This window comes from Populus trichocarpa, chromosome 16 (assembly GCF_000002775.5).
Source record: "Populus trichocarpa isolate Nisqually-1 chromosome 16, P.trichocarpa_v4.1, whole genome shotgun sequence".
Taxonomy (NCBI): domain Eukaryota; kingdom Viridiplantae; phylum Streptophyta; class Magnoliopsida; order Malpighiales; family Salicaceae; genus Populus; species Populus trichocarpa.
This window is the reverse complement of record NC_037300.2, coordinates 12517903-12540401: the sequence shown is the minus strand read 5'-3', so window position 1 is coordinate 12540401 and position 22499 is coordinate 12517903. Positions and strand designations below refer to the sequence as shown.

Genomic DNA, 22499 nt, shown 5'->3' with positions numbered 1-22499 from the left:
CCCAGCACAAAATTCCTGGCATATATAACAAAAATAGAAGAAGAATAACATTCAGAAGAACGTAGACGGTAGATTGAAGCATTTCTTGCTGGATGAGGGCAGTGGGCTGTCTCAAAATTCCTCGTAATTGAATAACACCTGCAGTGGGCTGTCTATCAGCCACTTCTAAACTAGGCAACAGCTCCAATTAAACCGATCTTTGGTATGCAGGAGCCATGTCGCTTTTGAGTCCCTAAAGATTTTTTAAGCAAATGCTGTCGGCTTCAGCTCCTTCTTCTATATTAAACTTACCGGTAACTGGCCGGCCGGCTTGGTGGCCAGACAAGCCATCTGTAATGTATCCCTCATTCCTTCATGTGGCTCTCATAGAGATAAAGCAATTCAATAGGGCCAAGAAAGAATTGGAAACGAGGTAATAATTGAAATAGTTGCTGCCAAGTGCCAAGTCACGCAATTATGGGCCAGGGAATTTGGAGAAATTTGATGTCCTAACAGCCAGTAGAAATCTAAAGAATGCAGGCCCAGCTACACCATAACCCCTACCATATCCACAAAATCATTCGATCCACATCCCACTTTGTTTTGTTGGGAAAATATTGTTTCTCACATGCTATATACAGAGTCATATTTCTGGACTTTCATAGTGATTTTATATATTTATTTCCGTAATCAAAGTTTTTTTCTCTCCTCAATCCAGTCTTTTTGTGGTCAATTAACTCTTATTTGTTGAAAAGGGCAAAATTAAAAAAATAAGGGATCAAAGTGAAAAAGACAGCAAAACTTGGTGGCACGTTTCAAGTTTTCATGAAAAGTTGATTTTGATCCTTATACTTTTCATTTTTTTTCTTTTCAGTCCCTTTGGTTTTTAAGATTTTAATTTTAGTCTAGAACTTCATTTTCTTCATGTTTAGTCTTTAGTTCGAGAGAGGGAATCACTGGATTTTGGCGATAAAGAGAAAAAAAATCGATTACACCGATTTAGACCATAAAAAAAGTTAATCTTAAGTTTCATTCGATGAGGAGAGTCTCACCTAGGTTTTTTTGTTCTTTAAATTGCCTGAAATGGTAGATATGAGCTAGAGAATGCTTTTTAATTTCGAGTTGATTTTGGATTTTTATGTCGTTATTTGAGTAATTTGAGTTCATAGATAGGTTTGTCATGGTGTATAAGGTGTTTTCTAAGTGTTTTGGATAAAAAAACAGGTTAAAATCAAGTTTTTTAGGAAAAGAAATCCTTGGCCTAAATTTTCAGCGATCTTCAGGTCGCCTAAAACTAGGTTAACCGGCAACACGTCATTTTCCACAATAGTTTAGGTCATTGGTTTTTTTTTTTGCATTTTTTTTCCTTTTAATTTCATCATTTAGTTTTTGGCTTTTATTAAAAAATTTATAGGCTGTTTTTTTTTTAGATTTTATAGATTTTTATAATGTTTCTAAATAAATATTATTTATTTTTTATTTGGTTTACGAATACACTTTCAAAATCTTTTTCTAGTCCGAGAAGACATTCTTTCTATAAAGCCGTTCTTAAAAAACATTTCTCTTTAATTCTTTTGAGTCACTTTTCTATGTGTGTTGTTATTATTATTATTATTATTATTATTATTTTATTATATAAAACATTGGTTCTAAGAAATTATTTTATTAAATACAATCAAGTTCATGCCTAGTGTTTCAATATCGTATATTTACATTCATATCTATCTCTCAACTTTTCAATTTATTCTTTGGTTAAATATAACATGTAGTTTTACTTCGTTTTCACATAAAATGATAATATATTTTTTCCTAAGATGTACAACCTTATAAAATATTTTTTTTACTTTGATTTTATTCCATCGATTTCATGTATGTTTGTTTCTATTATCATTTGATTAAATTAAAAATTAATTTCAATAAATAAAGTTATTAAATACAACCAGGTAAATGATTTGTGTTATGAGATCAAATATTTTGATATGCATCTATCTCTTGACTTTTTCAACATTAATGACTTTTTTTTCATTTATTTACACAGATAATTCTTAATTTATTTAATTAAATATTTGCATAGACTTTTCAATTTATTATTAAGACTTTTTAATGTCAAACAACGCTTTAGAAAACCTTTTACATATTTTTGTTGAAAATAAAATTATTCAACTTGGTACACATGTAAAATAGTTAGTATATTAGAATTCTAGGAATATGCTATTTTTATGTAGGATATTGTGACCATAGATACAATTCACTATGAATGGTTAATTATTTTTATTTGGTTATCGAACATTTTTTTTTTGGTAATTTCAGCCTCATATAGCGTGTTAGCAATGTTTTATTATTTAGGATTTTCTTATCTTTGCATTTTTTCATGTATATGAAATGTCTGATAAAATTCTAACGCTCAATAAAAGATTAAATTTACAAAAGTAAACTTGAGGTTATAGTAAAAAAAAAAACAATTGAAAGAATCAGGATAAAAAAAAAACAGAACTCAATGTTGAAAACACATTTGGTATGTGAAGTTTTAAAATGTTAAGTTTCATTACTAAACTTTAATTTTTTTTATGTTTCAGTTCTTTAGTGTTGAGAGAGAAGGGAGAAAATTGTTAGAAAATAAAAGCATAGAGAAATGGTTGGTCATGCATATTTTGACCAAGAAAAAGACAAATTGTGGTGTCAATGGGTTCGTCTAACAAAGAGAAGTTCTATCGAGGTGGTTTACATTTTTATTTTTTTAAAAAAGTAGATCGAATCATGAAATTTTTTTTATTTAGTTTAATTTTGAGTTTTTATACCGATTAAAGAATGTTTTTTTAGTTAAAAGAGGTTTAATGAGGTTTTTACATGCAATAACAAATTGGAAATTGAGTTTTTGAGTTCTAAAAATTTAAACCTTTACTTTTAAGCCATGAAATTTAATCTATCAGAGGAAACATTGTCTTTATCATTTAATTTTTGTAAGGTGGTTAATATGTCATCCATCATTTTACAAGAAAAAATAAGTTGTGCACGTCTGACCTTATAGGCCCATGCATGCCCTAGGCTTTTAAAATGAGAAAGACAATGTTTCGAATGATGTTAAAATAGGTTTAATGAGATTCTCATGATGTTTTTAGGTGTTTATAGACAATAACAAATTGAAATTGAGTTTCTAAGATCTGAAAGCTTAGACCTTTACTTTTAAACCATCGAAGGTGCCTGGAATTTAAAATTTTAAATCCATTAGAGGAAACATTGTTTTTCTCATTTTAATTTTTTTTTTAAGGTGGCTAATATGTTATATGTCCTTTTACAAGAAAAAAAAAATTGTGCACACCTAACGTTGCAAGCCCATGCCTTGGGCTTTTTTTAATTTTAGGCCAAGCACTATGGTCTATCCTCCCACGCGTAGGCACCTTGTCTTTTTTTTATATTGCCCTTTAGTTGTTTTTGTTTTTTTAATTTTGAATAAAAGTGACTATAAATAAAATAATTAAATGATATTTGAAATATTATCTAATTTTCTCATGGTTTTCAAATAAAATTATAGCTTTTCATGATAATATTAACAATTATTTTGTAAATTATTATACATGAACCTAATATAAAAAATAAAAAAAAGCTCATGAATATTAAATGAAAATAAAATATCTATTTTTTCATTTTTATTCTCAATTTTTTTTTCATAATTCTCTCGTATTACTTATTTTTTTATTTTTTTTCCTTCTATTGTGTATGAACTATCGAGTCATGAATTTTTATATTTTTTATTGAAGTTTTCTTTTCATAACATTATAAGTTTTTATTTAAAGAACAATGCTTTTATAAAAAAAAAAATGTGTTTGTCAAAATAAAAAACATGAATAAGGTAATGGAGGTTTGATTGAAAGAATATGTTTTTTCCACCTTAATTAAATCAATGAAATTTTTATTAGTATTTATTTTAACTGCCTCTAGTTGTTTTTTCACAAAACAAGATACTAATAAAAGAAATATATTTTGTAAAATAAAAATACAAGAATAAGAAATGGAAAATTCACATTAAAATATTTTTCTTCTATAATTTAAATTGTTGCCTTCCTTACAGATATATTTTTTAATTGCTATATAAATAAATAAATATATATTTTCAAAATTGCTCCTAGCATCATAAGAGGAAAAAACAAGCATTTGTGTATATATATATATGCCCACGTGCACATGAAAAACATGATTATAAATTTTTTTAAGAAATAACTATAATTAATGAGAAATTGAATTTGAAATGCAAAATTTTACTTTTATGGGTTTTTAAGTTATTTTACCGTACTTAAAAAATTAAAAATACAGAAACATCAGTGGATGCTAGTTAAAAAAAATAATTTTAAAAGTAATGTAGTTATTTTACTGTGCTTTAAAAATATAAAAAAGATTGTTGTACTCCCTATCAATATAATAATAATTAGTGAAACCTTGTGAAAAGACCGCATTATCTATGTTAGTTAGTTAATTGTTTTTGCACGATAAGGGTAAAAGTATCATTTTATTATAAATTGCTACAACAAAAACATGACGCGTATTGACAAGACCACATCATTTAGATATACTAAGTCTTTTTGGTGTGAGGCAATGAAGATTGTAGTTGTCATGATCAACCTTTCTCCATTAGTTCCTCTTGACTTTGATATTCTAGAGAGAGTATGGAAAGGAAATGATGTATTTTATGCACACATAAAAGTGTTCGATTGCAGGACATTTATACATATCTCTAAAGATGAAAGGTCTATACTTGACAACAAGTCAAAACAATTATTTTCTTAGGTTCAAAAAATGATGAGTTTAGCTATAGGCTATGAGATTCAAAAAAGAAGAATATTGTTAGAAGAAAATATGTTGTCTTCTTTGAAGATTAAACCATTGAAGACTTTGAACAGAAAGAGAAAACATAGTCTATTATTTTTATTCCTGCTAATTCGAATCCAAGACATACTTCATAGTTACCTTTGTTGTATTTTAATCATGTGGGAGGTTTGAAAAATAATAATGGTGGTGGTTTGCCTATTGAGCCATTTAATGGTGATGTTGATGTTATTTTTGAACAAGTTATTCAAGAAGCTTCAAATAAGCTATAGTTAAGGAGGTTTACTAGACCTCGTCAACCTTCCACCAGAGATTCTCCTCATGAGTATATGTTGGTTACTAATGGTCACATGAGAAGAAAAGTGAGTGGTTACAAACCATGCATGAAAAGATAAAGTTTTTATATGAAAACCACACTTTTGAGTTAATGACACTTTCTAAAGAAAAAAAAGCACTCAAGAACAAATAGGTATTTAATTTGAAAATTGATGAACATTGTTCATAACCAAGGAACAAGGCAAGATTGGTTGTGAAAAGTTTTGGTCAGAAGCAGGGTATTGATTTTAAAGAAATCTTTTCATTAGTGGTTAAGATGTCTTAAATCTGAGTTGTGCTTAGTTTAGCTGCTAGTTTGAATCTTGAAATTGAACAAATTGATTTGAAAACTGTTTTTCTCCATGGTGGCTTAGATGAGGATATCTACATGGAGTAACCTAAAGGGTTTGAAGTAAAATGCAAAAAGCAACTAGTTTACAAGTTGGAAAAAAGTTTGTGATGTGCATCATGGGAATTATAATTCTTCTTGTAAAGCTAAAACTAATGTGCAAGAGGATTCAGAAGGTTGAAAAGGTGTTTGAATGGTATGAATATTCTGAAGAAAGGAAGTGCAAGGTGGCAGCACTTGAGTTTACAGATTATGCTCTTTTATGGTGGGAAAACTTGAAGATTCAGAGGAGAAGGGATGAAGAAGAGGAGATTATAACGTGGGCAACTATGAAAAGAGTGATGAAGAAGAGATTTGTTCCTGATTACTATAAACAGGAGCTATACATCAGACTTCAAACTTTGCGACAAGGATCTTTGAGCGTGGAAGAGTATGTGAAATAGTTTGAGTTGCTGCTGATTCGATGTGAATTGATGGAACCCCAAGAGCAAACAATAGCTAGATTTCTTGGAGGGTTGAGGAAGGATATAGCTAATGTTGTTGAATTACAGCCGTACATCTTCCTTGAGGAAGTTATAAAGCTTGCAACTCGAGTAGAGAGGCAACAGAAACGAGGAGGTGTCCGAACTGGTGTAACTACGTCAAGCACAACAAGGGCTGTTTCTACACCTACACGAACATGGAGCACACTTAAACGAGATGAGAAGGTGGAGTTTACTAAGGGGAATAACAGTTCTGATTCTTTGAAGGGGAAGGAGAAGGTGACAGAACCTCAACATCCTAGGAGGTCTCAGGACATCAAGTGCTTCAAGTGCTTAGGACATGGGCACATTGCTTCAGAATGTCCAAATAAAAGGGTGATGATTTTGCATGGGGATCATGGAGAGCTGATCAGTGGAGATGAGGTTGAAACTGAAGATGAAGATGAGGTACAAGTGGCTGAACAAGAAGAGGATTTCGAACCAGTAAAGGGAGATTTATTGGTTGTGCAACGGGTTCTGAATGCACAAATTGACGTTAGTGATGAGCAACGCGAGAACATCTTTCATACTCGATGTCAGATTCGAGATAAGGTGTGTGGGATGATCATTGACAATGAAAGTTGCACTAATGTTGCGTCAACTACCTTGGTGGAGAAATTGGGTTTAACTACCCTTCCACATCCCAGGCCGTACAGTTTGCGATGGCTGAATGAGAATGGGGAGATTCGGGTGACAAAGCAAGTTCGTGTACCTTTTTCCATTAAAACCTATCATGACGAGGTTTTGTGTGACGTTGCGCCGATGTCAGCTAGCCATTTGTTGATGGGTCGTCCATGGCAGTTTGATAAGGATGTGACCTATAATGGACGAAAGAACACTTATTCTTTTATGTTGAATGGAAGGATGGTGAACTTGTTACCATTGAGTTCTCAACTGGTTAGAGAGGATCAGATACGAAGCCAACAAAAGGAGATGAATGGAAAACAACATTTAAAACTAAACAGGGGTTATATGAATGGATGGTAATGTCGTTTGGGTTATCTAATGCGACTAGTACATTTATGAGGCTTATGAATCATGTTTTGAGGAAGTATATTGGGCTGTTTGTTGTAGTATATTTTGATGATATCCTGGTGTATAGCAAGACCTTTGATGATCATATGAAGCATCTTAGAGTTCTATTTGAAACTTTGCGAGATTCTAAGTTGTATGGGAAACTCACAAAGTGTTACTTCTGTAAAGAAAGTGTCGTGTTTCTTGGGTATATTATCTCTAGCAGGGGAGTTAAGGTTGATGAGGAGAAAATTGAGGCAATTCGGGACTGGCCAAAACCTGCTAGTATCGCTGATGTGAGGAGTTTCCATGGTTTGGCTTCTTTCTACAGGCGATTTGTGAAAGACTTCAGCTCTATTGTTGCTCCTATGACAGAATGCTTAAAAAAAAGGAACGACTTTAGATGGAGTGAAGATGCGCAGAAAGCATTTGAGCTAATTAAGGAGAAGTTGTGTACTGCTCCAGTTTTAGCACTTCCAGACTTTGCTAAAACATTCGAAATAGAGTGCGATGCTTCCGGAGTTGGAATTGGGGCTGTCTTGCTGCAAGAAAAGAGGCCGATTGCATTCTTCAGTGAAAAGTTAAATGGAGCACGTTTGAACTACTCTATTTACGACAAGGAGTTCTATGCTTTGATTCGGGCTCTAGAGGTATGGCAGCACTACTTGTTGCCTAAAGAATTTGTTATACATACTGATCATGAATCCTTGAAGTATCTTAAGGGGAAAAGCAAGCTGAATCGCAGACATGCTAAATGGGTGGAGTTTATGGAGTCATTTCCTTATGTCATAAAGTACAAGAAAGGGCAAGTTAATGTGGTTGTTGATGCTCTTTCTAGGAGGTTTGCACTGATCTCTATGTTGAATGCAAAGCTGATGGGTTTTGAACAAGTGAAGGAACAGTATGCTAATGATTCCTACTTTGCTAATGTGGTTATTGAATGTGCAAAGGGAGCTTGTGATGGGTTCTTTATGCATGAATGTTACTTGTTCAAAATGGGCAGAATGTGTATTCCTTCAGGATCGTTACGGGAGTTGCTTGTGCGAGAGGCTCATGGTGGTGGTCTTAGTGGTCATTTTGGGGAGAAGAAGACTTATGAGCTGCTGAAAGAACATTTCTTTTGGCCTAGCATGTTACGGGATGTGCACAAGGTGATTGAGAGATGTGCTATTTGCAAGAAAGCTAAGGGTAAAGAGAATGCATATGGACTGTATATGTCATTGCCTATTCCAGAGCAACCATGGATGGATGTTAGCATGGACTTTGTACTTGGGTTACCAAGAACACAGCGTGGAAAGGATTCAATAATGGTCGTGGTTGATCGATTCTCCAAAATGTCTCATTTCATTCCTTGCAACAAAACTGATGATGCAGTACATGTTGCTGATTTGTTCTTTCAAGAGATTGTTCGTTTGCATGGAGTTCCTAAAAGCATTGTCTCTGATCGTGATACAAAGTTCTTAAGCCACTTTTGGAAGACTCTTTGGAGGAAGCTTAGAACGAAGTTACTTTTCAGTACGGCATGTCATCCACAAACTGATGGACAAACTGAGGTAGTAAACCGAACTTTATCTTCTTTGTTACGAGCTGTTATACATAAGAATTTGAAGAGTTGGGATACTTGTTTGCCTATTGTGGAGTTTGCATATAATCGTAGTGTGCATGGGGCTACAAAATTTTCACCATTTGAGGTTGTGTATGGCTTTAATCCTTGTGTTCCTATTGATCTTATTCATATTCCAATTGATGAGAGGACATCTATGGATGGAATTAGAAAGGCAGAATTGATGAAGAAACTACATGAGCAGGTTCGATTACATATTGAGGAGAAAACGATAAAGTATGCTAAACAGGCTAACAAGGGGCGGAAAATGGTTAGGTTTTAACCTGGAGATCTTGTTTGGATTCATATTAGCAAGGGCAGATTCCCAAGCAAACGTAAGTCCAAGTTGATGCCAAGGGCTGATGGTCCATTTCGGATTATAGAGAAGGTGAATGACAATGCGTATAAGGTAGATCTTCCTGGTAATTACAACGTATCAGCTACTTTTAATGTGAAAGACTTGACTCCATACTTGGATGACGATGACGATTCTGATTTGAGGACAAATCATTTTCAACCCGGGGCTGATGATGTGCATCATGGGAATTATAATCCATCTTGTAAAGCTAAAACTAATGTGCAAGAGGATTCAGATGGTCCAATGACAAGAGCGAGAGCGAAACAACTACAAAGGGCCTTGACGAGTCAAATTGGAATGATTGAAGCTGCGTCAGAGTTAAAAATTAGCAATCAGTTTGAAATTGGTTCAAGGATGTTTATTTGCCTACAATTGGAACTTGGAGATGAGAAAAGCCCTTAATTGTTCTTTTGATGCTGGGCTACTCGAATTTGGGTTGATATGCAAATAAATGAAGGAATTGATGCTGTTTATGGGCAGAACAGCAAATGAATTTGAACCTGAATTTGAAGTCATCCATTGCATGTGAAAATAAGACTAATCTAGGTGGATTTCAAGTTCAGAACGTGTTCTTTCTAGATTGTCCAACCATGATTGCATTGGACTTTTGTGTAAGAAGATATGATTGTTTTAAATTTGGTCTGTTTATGTTAGAAAGGTCAAAAAACGTGTGCTAGTTAATTTGTCTAGGTTGGTTTGTCAAAGTCTGTTTTTTGGGCTTGACTTCTGCCATGTTGAATTATTCCTAACTTTGGAGGGATGTTTCAATTATAAATATAGTATCAGAATATGTAATAAAGAACTTTTGGCCAAGATTTGAAACTTAATTCACAGAATTAAGAGTTGTTCTTCCAAATTGATTTTATGAAGAACCCTACCTGACTTATCACTCTTCAATCACAAAGAGTGTGGCGTCGAAATCCTAGATTGATCTTTGTGGCGTCCAGATCGACTTATCAAAGTATCATTCTAGTCTATCCTCCATCTTATTTACCTTGAAATCACTATAATCCAGCCTAAACACCAAAAGAAAGACAACACAACCAGACCCATCCTTCATCCATTTTCGTCAGATTTATTGTTGCCGATTTTTCGAATCATTCACGGCACATCAGTTTGTATGGGTTGAAGCAAAATTGAAGGCAATGGTATAAAAAGTTTGATTCTTTCATAGTGGATCATGGTTATGATAGAACCACTTCTGATCATTGTGTGCTTATGAAAAGGTTTTCAGATGAAAACTTTATTATTCTGTTATTATATATGGATGATATGCTGATTGTTGGTCATGATATTAGGAAGATTAAGAGTTTGAAGGGAGAGTTAAACAAACCTTTTGCAATGAAAGACTTAGGACCAACAAAACAAATTCTTAGCATGAAGACTACTCGTGACAGGAAGAATGAGAAACTTTGGCTATCTCAGGAGAGATATGTTAAAAAATTACTTAAGAGATTCAACATGAGTAACTCCAATTCTGTTTGTTCTTCACTTGCAAACCACTCTAAACTAAGTTCTAAGTAGTGTCCTTCAAGTTATATAAAAAAAGAAATGAGATAAAAAAAAAAGGTTCTTTATGCATATGTAGCTTGTAGCTTGATGTATGTCATGGTTTGCACAAGGCTAGATATAGCTTATATAGTTGGTGTGGTTAGTCAATTTCTCTACAATCCTGATAAAGAACACTAGTCAGCCGTGAAATGGATACTCAGGTATCTCAAATGTACTTCTAGTTTCAATTTATGTTTTGACAATGATAAACTGTGTTAAATTGTTACACATATACAGATATGGCAGGTGATGTTGATTTTAGAAAGTTCACATCTAGATACTTGATGACCTTTATAAGAGAACAATATAATGGCAATCAAAGTTGCAAAAATATATTGTATTATCCATTATAGAGGCTGAATATATTGTTTTTACTGAAGGGGGCAAATAGTTGTTATGGATGAAGAAGTTCTTACATGAACTTGGCCTAATTTAAGAGAACTTTGTGTTGTATTGTGATAGTCAAAGTGCAAAGCACCCTACTTTTCACTCTTGATCAAAGTACATTGAGGTTAGATATCAATGAATTTGAGATGCTATAAAGATGAAGACTTTTGTTGTTGACAAGATTCATATCGATAACAATGTGTTAGATATAATGATCAAACCTCTACCAAGATAGAGGTTTGAGTTTTGTAGAAAGGAAGTGGGCTTGGTAAAGCCTCTCAAATTGAAGCTTACAAGTTGATTGCTGGTATGATGAATTCTTCACATGGTGTATGAGGAGGAGATTTGTTATGTGTGGTTCCATACCATATGACAATGGGACTACCACACATTTTAAATAAAGAAAAGAAGAAGGCTCTTAAGTGATTAGTGTTAGCTTACTCTAATATAAATAACAAATATCATTGTTGTGGTAAAATGCCTTACAAGATAAAAGAGAGTACGAGAGAGAAACCAAAAGAGATAGCTTAAGCAGTCTGCCTTCATTCTTCGATTTCCAAATTGTTCATCGATGGATTAGGCTGAGATTTTGATAGCAGATTTCAAACAGGTTGCTATTCATTCTGGACTGTTAGATTGAAGAGTGATGGTGTCTAAGTGGATCATTTTGGCAAAAAACAGGGCTGACGTGTTATGAGATTTTCCCAAACCTTTCTCTCTTTAATCTTGTTGTCTTCTAAGAATATATCGTTCTTGATGATGTATGTATGTATGTATGTATGTATGTATGTATGTATGTTGTACCCTTAGTTATAGCTAAGGAAAAACAATTATGAACCCATTATTTATTGATAGTGTGAGATTTTAGGTGGACTATGGTTCCGTGATTTTTTTCATATCGGGTTTGTCTCGTAAAATCCTTGGTATTGAGTTATGTGATTGATTGTATTATTTTGTTAATTGGTTAATTCTAATTTTGATTGCACAAAGAGAAAAAAATAAATTTGAGACTTGTGAATTGTAAACTGTGTATTTAATTAGATTGGTATCAATTTTCCCAACACAACACAATAACTCACAGAATAAAAACTAAAATTGAAACTGAACTTATTGCAAATGTCTATAAAACTGAAAACAAAACAAAACATACAGCAGTATATAAAAAAGAAGCCATAGGAAATATTAATCGCAAATGCTCATTGATTTTCTTCACCAATGTTACTGCCTTCTTCTATTTCTTTGAGCTCTTCTGCCAAGATTCTTTCTTCTTTTTTCTAGTTGAGGGAAGATCCTGAAAATTACACGATTAACATGTGTGTAGTACCATGTTCTCCATCTCTTGCAAAACATAAGAGGTAGAACAATAATGCCCGACCCGAAGATATATCCCAATCCAGCACTTAAGAAGACCCAGTCAATGTCTATACCAGAATTTGATACAAAGGTATAGTTGCACGATAAAATTAACGGAGGCCCGCATAATCCTTGGTTACCTTCAAAGGAATCGGACGAGAACGTCAGGAATTGATTGCCTGTTGGGATCCGTCCCACTAGCCTGTTATATGAGAGATTCAGGACTGAAAGGAATGTCAGGCTTGTTAGCTGTGCTGGGATTTGTCCCGACAATTGGTTAGATGAGAGGTCTAAGGACTCGAGCTGTGACAGGTTGCCTAAAGATGATGGAATTTGGCCTGTGAGTACATTATGTGACAAGTTGAGAACATAGAGGACATTGAACTGTCCTATGGCATCTGGTATTGGCCCTTCAAAGTTGTTGCTTGAAAAGTCAGCAGAGGTAAAGACAGTTGGTATCTTCACCAGCTCCAGCTCGAGACCCTTGAGTGTGACTGTTATTGAATCTTGATAATACAGTCCATTCGTCAGCTTCAGGGGATCATATCTTATGTGCTCAAGGCTTCTGTTTCCACCTTCCATCATTCCTTCCCACGTTTTCAAGCAAATATCTGGTAGATTTCCTCTGAAATGGTTGAAAGCTAGGTCGACGATCTGAAGCCTTGGCCAAGTGCCTTCGATTTGTGGACATCCAATAGGCCCGGAGAACATGTTGTTTCGCAGAACAAGGACACGAAAACTCGATATGTTCTTAAGAAGACACGGGAAGCTGTCATTGATTTGATTGTTCCCAAGGTCTAAGACCTCTAACATTGTGCAATTTGCCAGAGATTTTGGAACTTGCCCTTGCAAGTTGTTTCCACTCAGATCCAGAGTCTTCAATTCACAGCTTCTTGGAAATTTATCAGGAATAATTCCATCGAAGTTGTTTCTCCTTAAATTTAGAACACGAAGAGTCTTAATCTTCTCAATTAAACAGGATGGTATTGCTCCACTCAAACTGTTGTTAGACAAGTCAAGAACTTGTAGCCATTCGGAACTGCATATCGATTGCGGTATTGCTCCGATAAGGTGATTATTTGAAAGGGAGAAGAAAAAGGTAAAGTTGAAGTAATTACCGATGTTAGGGGGGATGGAGGAAGAAAAATTATTGCTTGAGTAATCCACATAGGTAATAAATGATGGAGGAACTGGAATGCTCCCTTGGAGCTGGTTATGATGCAGGTCTAAGATGCTAAGACCAAGAAGAGACAAAGGTCTTTCTAGATCAACCAGAAGATTGCGTGAAAGATTCAGATATTGAAGAAGACTAAGTTCTGAAATCCAACCAGGTACCGGCCCAGTAATTTGGTTGTCTGAAAGGTCTAAATGGAAGAGTTTTGATTGGTTCCTTAGATCTGGAAACATTCCCAGGTCGCAAGAAGCCAATCTTAGTTTCTTGATTTGGGGAAGGGAAGAGATGTTGGAATTGCCACCACTTGCATTAACTCTCAAGTTGTTGTATGAGAGGCCAAGTGTGGTGAGATTGAGAAGTTTCTGAATCCAATGTAATTGCAACGTGCCATTGAGCTTATTGGATGAAAGTTCAAGGACATTGAGTTTTGCAAGACCAAAGACAGAACTGGGAATAGAACCTTCTAATAAGTTGTTGCTGCTCAAATCCAGGGTATCCAAAAGAGAGGAAGACACGTTTGGAAACTCAGGAATCTGTCCCCCAAATCTGTTGTTGGAAAGCTGTATCTTCTGCAGCGACGGGATTGCAAACAAAGATGAGGGGATGCTCCCGTTGAATGCATTGTACCCTAAATCAACATGGGTGAGGCTTCGAAGGCCTTCCCAGTGACTGGATGGAATCTCACCTGTTAGTTGATTGTGAGAGACATCTACATAGGTGAGATTGATGGGAGTGTGCCTTCGAACTTGTTGGATGACAAGTCTAGATAAAACAGCTGGGTGAGATTAGCCATTGAATTTGGAATTGGTCCAGTGAAATTGTGACCCACTAGCTCTATTCTGGATAATTTCTGGAGTTCACCAATGGACTGTGGTAATGTTCCCGAAAAATTTGTGTTACTGAGAAGGAGGGTCTGAAGAGAGAGATTCTGATGGAACTCCGGAAAAGAACCCTGAAGGAATTTGTTGTCTGATAAGTCAAGGATCTCTAGTGTTGGTACCTGGAATATAGCTTGTGGAAATATTCCGTTCAACTGGCAAGAGCTAAGCTGCAAGGCAGTCAATTTCGAGTAATTTGCAAGGAATTCTGGAACTGGAGAAGACAAATTATTACTGCTCAAACGAATTATTGAAAGAGACTGAAGCTTTGCAAGGGAAGCATCAAGAGGGCCTGAAAGATAGCAGTTGAACATGCTCAGCACTTTTAGATTAGGCAGTGAAGATGATAAGGCCTTGCACTAGTCATTTCCGTGTGCTGATATATTAACACCATCAAGAAGGAGCTCTGTTAGGTGTGTGAGATTTTGAACCAATGTTGCAAAATTAGGCTTCTTGAGTTTCAGTGCAGGACTTCCAGGGAAGGAAAGGGCAGACAAATCAAGACTGACCAACTTTGTCAGCTTTGAGATATCATTTGGAATCTGGCCTGTAAAGCCAGCACTGGACAAATTCAGTGAAATCAAATCCGTGAGGTTGGCAAACCCGACTGGCAGAGCTGTGCTGAAGCTGTTGAAAGACAAGTTTAGACTCTGAAGAAATTGAAGACTGAAAAGCCCGCTTGAATCGTCAAGTCCACCAGTGATGGATTCATTGCTCAAGTCGAGGCCGATAACACGATTAAGCCCACCAATATCGCAGCTTATACCTCTCCACTCGCAGCAATCCGAGCTGGGATTCCATGTCACCAGTTTGGTGGACATAGATTCATTGAATAAAAGAGTTTTCTTTAATTGGAGCAACAAAGATTGCTGATCGCTCGGGCATCTGCCAGAAACCAGACCTGTGTTGATGCTGGAGGGCATCGTTAGAAGGGGCATGAAGAAAAACAAAGTAAAGAGAGGAATTTTCATAGTCAAGTGGATTGTTTGCATGGATGAAGTTGCTCTCTTTTGCGTGGTGCCGTACTTTAAAACATGCAGTAAATGAATCTATTTGGATGTGATTTTCGCTTGACTTGAAGACTTTTCAATGCATTCTTTTTTTGACAGGGGAAGAGTTAAGGCGAGTAGGGTTTCAATTCTGGCAGTTTCCAGGAACGCGGTGTTTTTTAAAAATTTAATTTTTTTTTTTTTACTATACAAATTTGTATTATTTTAAACCATACGCTCTTCAACTCTTCCCCTGTCAAAATATATATTTAAATCATACGCGCTTCGACTCTTTCCCTGTCAATATATATATATATATATATAGGGGTGGAAGGAGGGGGGTCCTAAAATATTCTGCCCTGTAATATATATGGAAAGTAGTGGAGTGTTTGCTTCAGATTCCCTCCATTTTCACTAAATTATTAAATAATGTGTGCCCGTATCTTTCTGGGCAATTCATATTAATAATATATATATATATATATATATATATATATATATATTATTAGGTAATTAAGTGTGGAGGAGGTTTTTTATTTTACAAAGATGAGTTTTTTTACTGTAATTAAGTGTGATTTTTCAATTTGATTTTTTTAAAATTAATTTTCGTAGCCCTAATATAAATCCTATAAAGATAAAATTATTACTTTGCTCAATAAATTCTGCAGCCGGTCAAAAACAAAAATATAAATATAAATCATAAGTAAAATTTTTCAACGAAAAGATTGAAGCAGAGCCATCAATTAATTTATTTTTCATCAAACAAAATAAAGTAACTTAAATTTAAAATCTATTTTTATTTTGTTTTGAGATGTTTGTTAATAATTTGATGAGGTTTTTTTTATATATAATTCTATCATTTTTGCTTTATTTTTTTCTCAGATCTGCTAATTTTACCAATTGTTTTTTGCATTCTTGTTATAGTGCTTTTTTTAATTAATTAGATATATTTTATTGGTTTGTTTTGATTATACTTTGATTTTTTTTATGTTTTGTTTTTAGCAGAATCACCAAAATTATTAATTTTTTCTCACGATATATGTTTTGATTTTAGGTTGAACCATGAACAAAATAAGAAGAATTTGATTTTTTTTCAAAAAAAATATTGATAACTCGCAGCCTAGTGAACCAACTCCAATGTGTAATGTTAAAGTTATGGTTGAGCAACTCCAATGCACCTCAGTTTACAAAGAACTCGCGTTAATTAGTGAGAATAGTTCTTTATTATTTTTTGCTTTATTTCAAAGTTTATCGAACATAAATAATACTTCGTTTTAGCTAATGTTTCTTATATACTTTGTATGTTTATATTTGATAGATATAAAGACCAACAACATTAAAGTGATGAATATATTATGAAGATGAAATTAACTTCGTTGCTTTGACTCAATTTGGTATTTCTTCGAACTTTTTACCTTATACAAAGATCATTATATATTTATAGTAAGTTATTTGAATAAAACTAAATTATGCAGGTTTTTTTTACAACTCATGTACAATAAAATAAAATAAATATTATATTTTATTATATTAATTATGGCCCCCTCTAACAAATAATTCTAGCTCCGCCCCTGTATATATATATTTGAAAGGGAAAGAGTTGAAGCGTGTATGGTTTAAACTTCTTGGGTGTTTCATAATTGGATAATAATTGTGGTTTATATTGTTTTTATTTGAAAATATTTTAAAATAATATTTTTTTTTATTTTTTAAAAAATAATTTTAACATTAATGCATTAAGATGATCTAAAATTATAAAAAAAAATAATTAAAAAATCTAAATAAATTAATTTTTTATATAGATTTTGAAATTAATTGAACTAAATTCATTGTTTTATATTGTTATAATCAAATAAATTAAATTTAAATTGATAAAAATTTAAATGTGCTATTTTTATATAAATTTTGATTTAGTGCGTTTGTAATAAACTTTTAATTTATAATGAGTTTTTTAAAATAATATAAAAAGAAAATAATTTTAAAATAGACAAGACCAAGATAATTGAGTAGACCTGGTTGAGTCAGTGTTCAATTATCCTTTCACTTCAATTTAAAATGATGTCAAAATCAAATTCTAAATCATTTCATCAATTGTCTTGCAAGTTTAAAATATGATAATAATGGTGGAGGGTCCTATTTGCTTTGACTATTGGAGCCTAGAAAGTCAATGGGAGGATCCTCTTTGCCTTTTCTATTCTTTTTACCGTGTAATACACGTATCATGTATCTCTGTGTCAGTATGGTAAGGTGTTTAGTAGGTGGTGCAGAAATTGATAAAAGATTGAGATTAAAAAATTTGTATATTTTAGTTTTAAATTTAATTAATGTGGTTGTTAATATAATGGTCATTGAAAGTTTATATAGTTATTAACATTAAGACTTATGGGATTAGTCGAAGTGCACATAAATTAGTTCGGATACCCACATTAATTAAAAAAAATACCAAAAAAAATTATAATATATAAAATATAATACAAATTTGTATAGTAAAATTTATAAAAATCAAATATGTGGGCCGAGAGTAGCAGATATAACTCACGTCAACAGGATCTGTTGTTCCATTCTAATGTCAAAACCAGACGCCATAAGAATCTTTTTACACAACTTCACTTGTCATCCTTGCTTCTCCGTGTTCTCTGTCCCTGAATTACATCCCGGACGAGGACGTCCGGTTTATCCTTTGTGCGCCTAATTTTGGAGCAGGAGGTTTACCTCGGCCTCCACCAGCTACCAGTGGTTTGGCCCTAGTAGTAGGTGGAGGAGCAGCAATGGCAGCCCAGGGATCATCGTCATCAAGTGCTGTAGCTGATTTGACATTCAAAGGTCTTGCCGTGGTTTTTGGTAGCAAATTTGCAGCTAAGGAAGTAGAGGTAAAAATAATAATTAAAGAGACTTGCTGAATGTCTCATCGAGAGAACAGATGGCAAGGATATGCATCTAATACTGAAGCAGTTGATAATAGACAAAAAGACATACCTCAGCTAGGTGATTATGTGAGTTTATTGATTGTTTTACACCAATCAAGTCTAATTTTATTATTTTTCAAGCTTTTGATTTGATTTTATAAGTTAAATATTCGTAAAATTATATAGTTTTAAAGCCAGCCTGTAATTTTAACGATCTTAACCTCTGTAAATAACATTTAACCGCGTTGACCTAGTCTATTAGTGATTAGGGAGTCAACGGGAGAAAATTATCGGCCTTTCTTATTCTACCGTTTATTGTATTGTAATAAAGACGTAGACATCACATAATGTCATAATCAAAGCCATTATTCGAATCAACGCAAGTTCCTACCCTTCAGAGGCCTAGATTTTGCACTTTCCCTCTTAGATTTATTTTTTAGGGTTTTATTTAATTAACTAGAACTAGGGGCGTTCAAAAAAACCGATTAACTGAAAAAATCGAGAAAACCGATGAAAAATTAACCGAGAAAACCGAACCGAGATAGAAAACCGATTAAACCGATTTTAAAACCATAAAATCTGGCCGGTTCGGTTCGGTTCCGGTTTGACCACTTAAACCGGTGAACCGAACCGGTAGTATAAATACCACAGTAACTCAGTATGCCTAACCCTAATTCAATTCTGAACTGAAAAGCCGCCGCCCACACCAAAAAGCAAAGAGCCAAAGACGATTTATCGTCTTCTCCCTTCCGCATCTGTCTCTTCACAGATGCCCTTCCTTCACCTTCAATTTTCATCCTTCCTCTTCTCCCTTCCGTATTTGTCTCAGTGTCTCTCAACTCTCTTCCTTCAATTTGCATCCTTCCTCTTCTCCCTTCTGCATCTCCCGAAGAAAACCTCAGGCTTCTCTCTTTACTTGCAGGCTTGCAGCAGAACAACAAGGCTCCTCCATTGATAAGCGTATCACTGTAAATTTCTAGGCTATGTTTTGGTGTGTGTTAATCCTGCTCCCTTGCATTTTGTTGGTGTCTTCAAATATGGGTTTAGTTTCAATCTTCTTCAATGTGGTCTAACCATCTTCTATGAACCATGCACTTGCTAGCCTTAGAAATTAAGAGGCATCACTTGTACTTCACTAGTAACATTTGTCTGAATCATGATCTGAATCTTTGATAGCTCCAGCTTATATGAACACAAAGTGACTGCTGTAGTTTTAATTTGGAGATAGAAGTGAAGTTTCGAAATCTGAAGCTTTGAACAACACCACTTTGATCAGTAGGTTTTATTGAATGTAATGCTTTACTTACAAAAATTGCAGAAGTGCAGTTGATTGGAGCTTTGTCTTGTCTGAACCTTGGCATTTTCACTTTTGCTGAAGCAGTAAAGTTTGTTTTTATAAACCGGATTTCATGAAGGGATTAGGTTTCCCGGTTTTTTCCCAAAAAAACCGGATTTAACCGAACCGGACCGGCTCGGTTTGAACCGGTTTCCGGTCCGGTTCGGTTAATATTTCTCCAAAATAGTAAAATTCGGTTCAGTTATTTTTTTTAGTCTAAACCGAACCGAATCGAACCGTGAACACCCCTAACTAGAACTGGGCCTCTTGGTCTTGAATTTGAAACTATTTTGGGTCTTGAATATGAAACCACGCCGAGCCATCTTGGCCCGCACTAGGGCTTGGCTATAAATACATTTGAAACCATACCCAATCCCGCAATCAGTCTTCGAGGGTGTTTGGATCTGCTATTATGGCTGCGGTTAAAATTAAAAGTTGTTTTAAAACGTTTGGTTAATGCTAACCGCATTTTTTTTCATGTGGATCCCACTTAAAAACTGAGGACCAACCTCAGTTTGTGAAAAGCAACTTATCATTGCTTTTCGTTGTTGTGCTCTGCTTTTCGTTGTTGTGCCCTCCTCTCTCTCTCACCAACACTGTATAAATTTAATTAACATTGCAAACTTTCCGAGCGCTGTTTTGCCATGGAGCAAAAATACGAGTTTTCAATAAAATGAAGACTATTTGTCAAAAGTAACTGAAGTAACATGTTTTTATTTTACTTTTTTTTTTAATAATGGTATTACTAAAATAATCTCTTAAAAAAAACTTTTTTGTGCAGAGGCTGTATTGTGTTGTAATTTTCTTTTTACATGAACATTAAAAATGCTTGAATACCTTTAGAATTGAATTTCTTATTTTACACCTCAAACTTGTTTGTGGTTTTTTTATATTTTTTACATTTACTTGTGTCACCTGACTATCACTGACTTATTTTTTTTTAATTTTAATTAATATTATTTTTTATTATATTTTTTTCAAATAGTTTGATAGGACACTGAAAAACTTTTATTAACGTATAAAGATTATGTAATTATAATTATAAAATAATAATGTTTTGTCATTATATATATATATATATATATATATATGTCCTTTTAGGTAATTTTACAATCAAACATCATACAAAAAACATATTAACCAAACACAAAAAACTGTTTTTTTAAACCATAATTTTAACCGTAATTTTAACCAAACACATTAAATTTTAAAACAAACCTCATGAAAAGCACTTTTTATTAAACTATTTTTTTTAAACCAAAACCACATCAACAACAATACCAAACAGGTTTTCCTTCTCCTTCTCATTGGGGGCTTCAAAAAGCTTAACAGTCCCCACCGCCATCACCATGAGAGCTAAGGTAACCTTAAAATCTCTGCAACTAAATCTAAAATATTGTGCACTTGATTGCTTTTAACTGGTATCGTTGAGTTTTGGGTTTTTCGTTTTTCAGTGGAAGAAGAAGCGTATGAGGAGATTGAAGAGGAAGCGTAGAAAGATGAGGCAGAGATCTAAGTAGATTTTCTCATTTCCGATTACTTTCTTCTTCTTTTCTTCTAGTGTGTTTTAAATCAAACGGTGGAGTATGTAGTTTCCCCTTGTGTTTTGATTAATCGGATGATGGGCTTTATCTATGGATATATTTATTTGTTTTCTTTGAATGTTGATGGGTTTGGTTTCTTTCCTTGATAATTTCCTTTGGGATTTTATCTGTTTAAATGGAATTGGAGCTGGATTGATAAGATTGTCTGCTTGTGATTATCATTGTTTGCTCTTTTTTTTGTCGGGTTTTGTTTGTGGGTTAGATAGTAGTGAAACCACATTGTTTCGATATGGTTATGACATCTCGGTTTGGGTCATTTGGTTTGACAATACAATCCTGGTTTGATTTTGCGTTTTATTGTGATTTGTGCTGAGAGATTATGAAATCTTGGTGTGGTTATTTGGATATCAAGTTGATAAGTAATTGTGTGTCTCCTCTCATTTCGTCATCTCGTTATGCTCAAGTTGATTTTTGGCGATGCAAATCATGGAAGTTTTGAGGTAATTGGTGGGGTGTTGTAGTTTTGGGGATGATTAGGTAATTGGATGTTGTGGACGGGATGATGAGGTAATGGGATTTTGTGTGTTATTGTTGTCGTGCGCAAGCTGATTTGCTGCGATGCAAATGGATGGGTTGTGGAAGTTCTGGTGTGATTATTGGGTTATTATTGATCTGGAGTTGATAAGTAATGGGATGTTTCGCACTTTTTCGCACTATTTAGTCAGGCGCAGGCTGAGCTTCAGCTTTGTAAATGGTTAGCGGCTAGCATTGCTTGATTTTACTCTTGTTACTTGCATTATGTATGATTATAAGCAGTTAGCATTTGTTGCATCGAACTGTAGGCTGTAGTTTTTTTAATGTGAGAGTGCTTATGTAACTGAAAAACTGTATTGCTGTGCTTAGATTCAGTATCTTTCCTGCCAAAGAGGACTATGTATGTTTCGTTGCTGATTGTAGAACAGAAGCAACTGATATGCATCAGATTAACCAAGTCCTTGTTAGTGTTAATGAGGATGTCTAGGAGTACGGCATATGAAGTGATTGCAGGACTGCAACCAGTTCTGCATTGCTCATAGCTAATGAGGCTTCGAATTGCAGTCCCAGATGTTTCATCAATAACAATCATTTTCTGAATTTTATATCCAAGATTCTACCTGGCCCCCTCCTCCTGGATTTGATGCTGGCATCTACAAGATGTGTGGCAGGAGGAGTAACAAGCTGCTCTTGGTAAAAAACTGTCTTCTTCCATTTCTTCAGCGTAGTCAATTAACCAGGTTCTTTAAGAGGTCTAGCAAGTGCTTATTTCCTCGGCAAGGTAGATCTTCTGGGAGTGGATGGTACGAAGATCTGTGGGTTTAGAGAGGAAGGGTACAAAGGTTGATTATAAAAATTATATAAAAATGGTCGGTTAGCCATTTCCT

At 34.2% G+C, this 22499-nt stretch overlaps 1 long non-coding RNA gene and 1 pseudogene across 2 annotated transcripts; one reads left to right on the top strand and one right to left on the bottom strand.

The window, feature by feature from the left end:
• Window positions 1–11969: 11969 nt before the first annotated feature.
• Window positions 11970–15332, bottom strand: LOC18106318 (receptor-like protein 7; annotated as a pseudogene).
• A 5370-nt stretch (window positions 15333–20702) lies between these two features.
• Window positions 20703–22200, top strand: LOC18106317 (uncharacterized). Of its 2 annotated transcripts, none has more exons than XR_008057618.1 (3): window positions 20703–20895; window positions 20989–21615; window positions 21646–22200. It is a non-coding gene; the product is annotated as an uncharacterized LOC18106317 (long non-coding RNA). The 2 variants fall into 2 exon arrangements; XR_002978344.2 differs by having other exon boundaries at window positions 20707–20895; window positions 20989–21578; window positions 21616–22200.
• The last annotated feature ends 299 nt before the right edge of the window (window positions 22201–22499 follow it).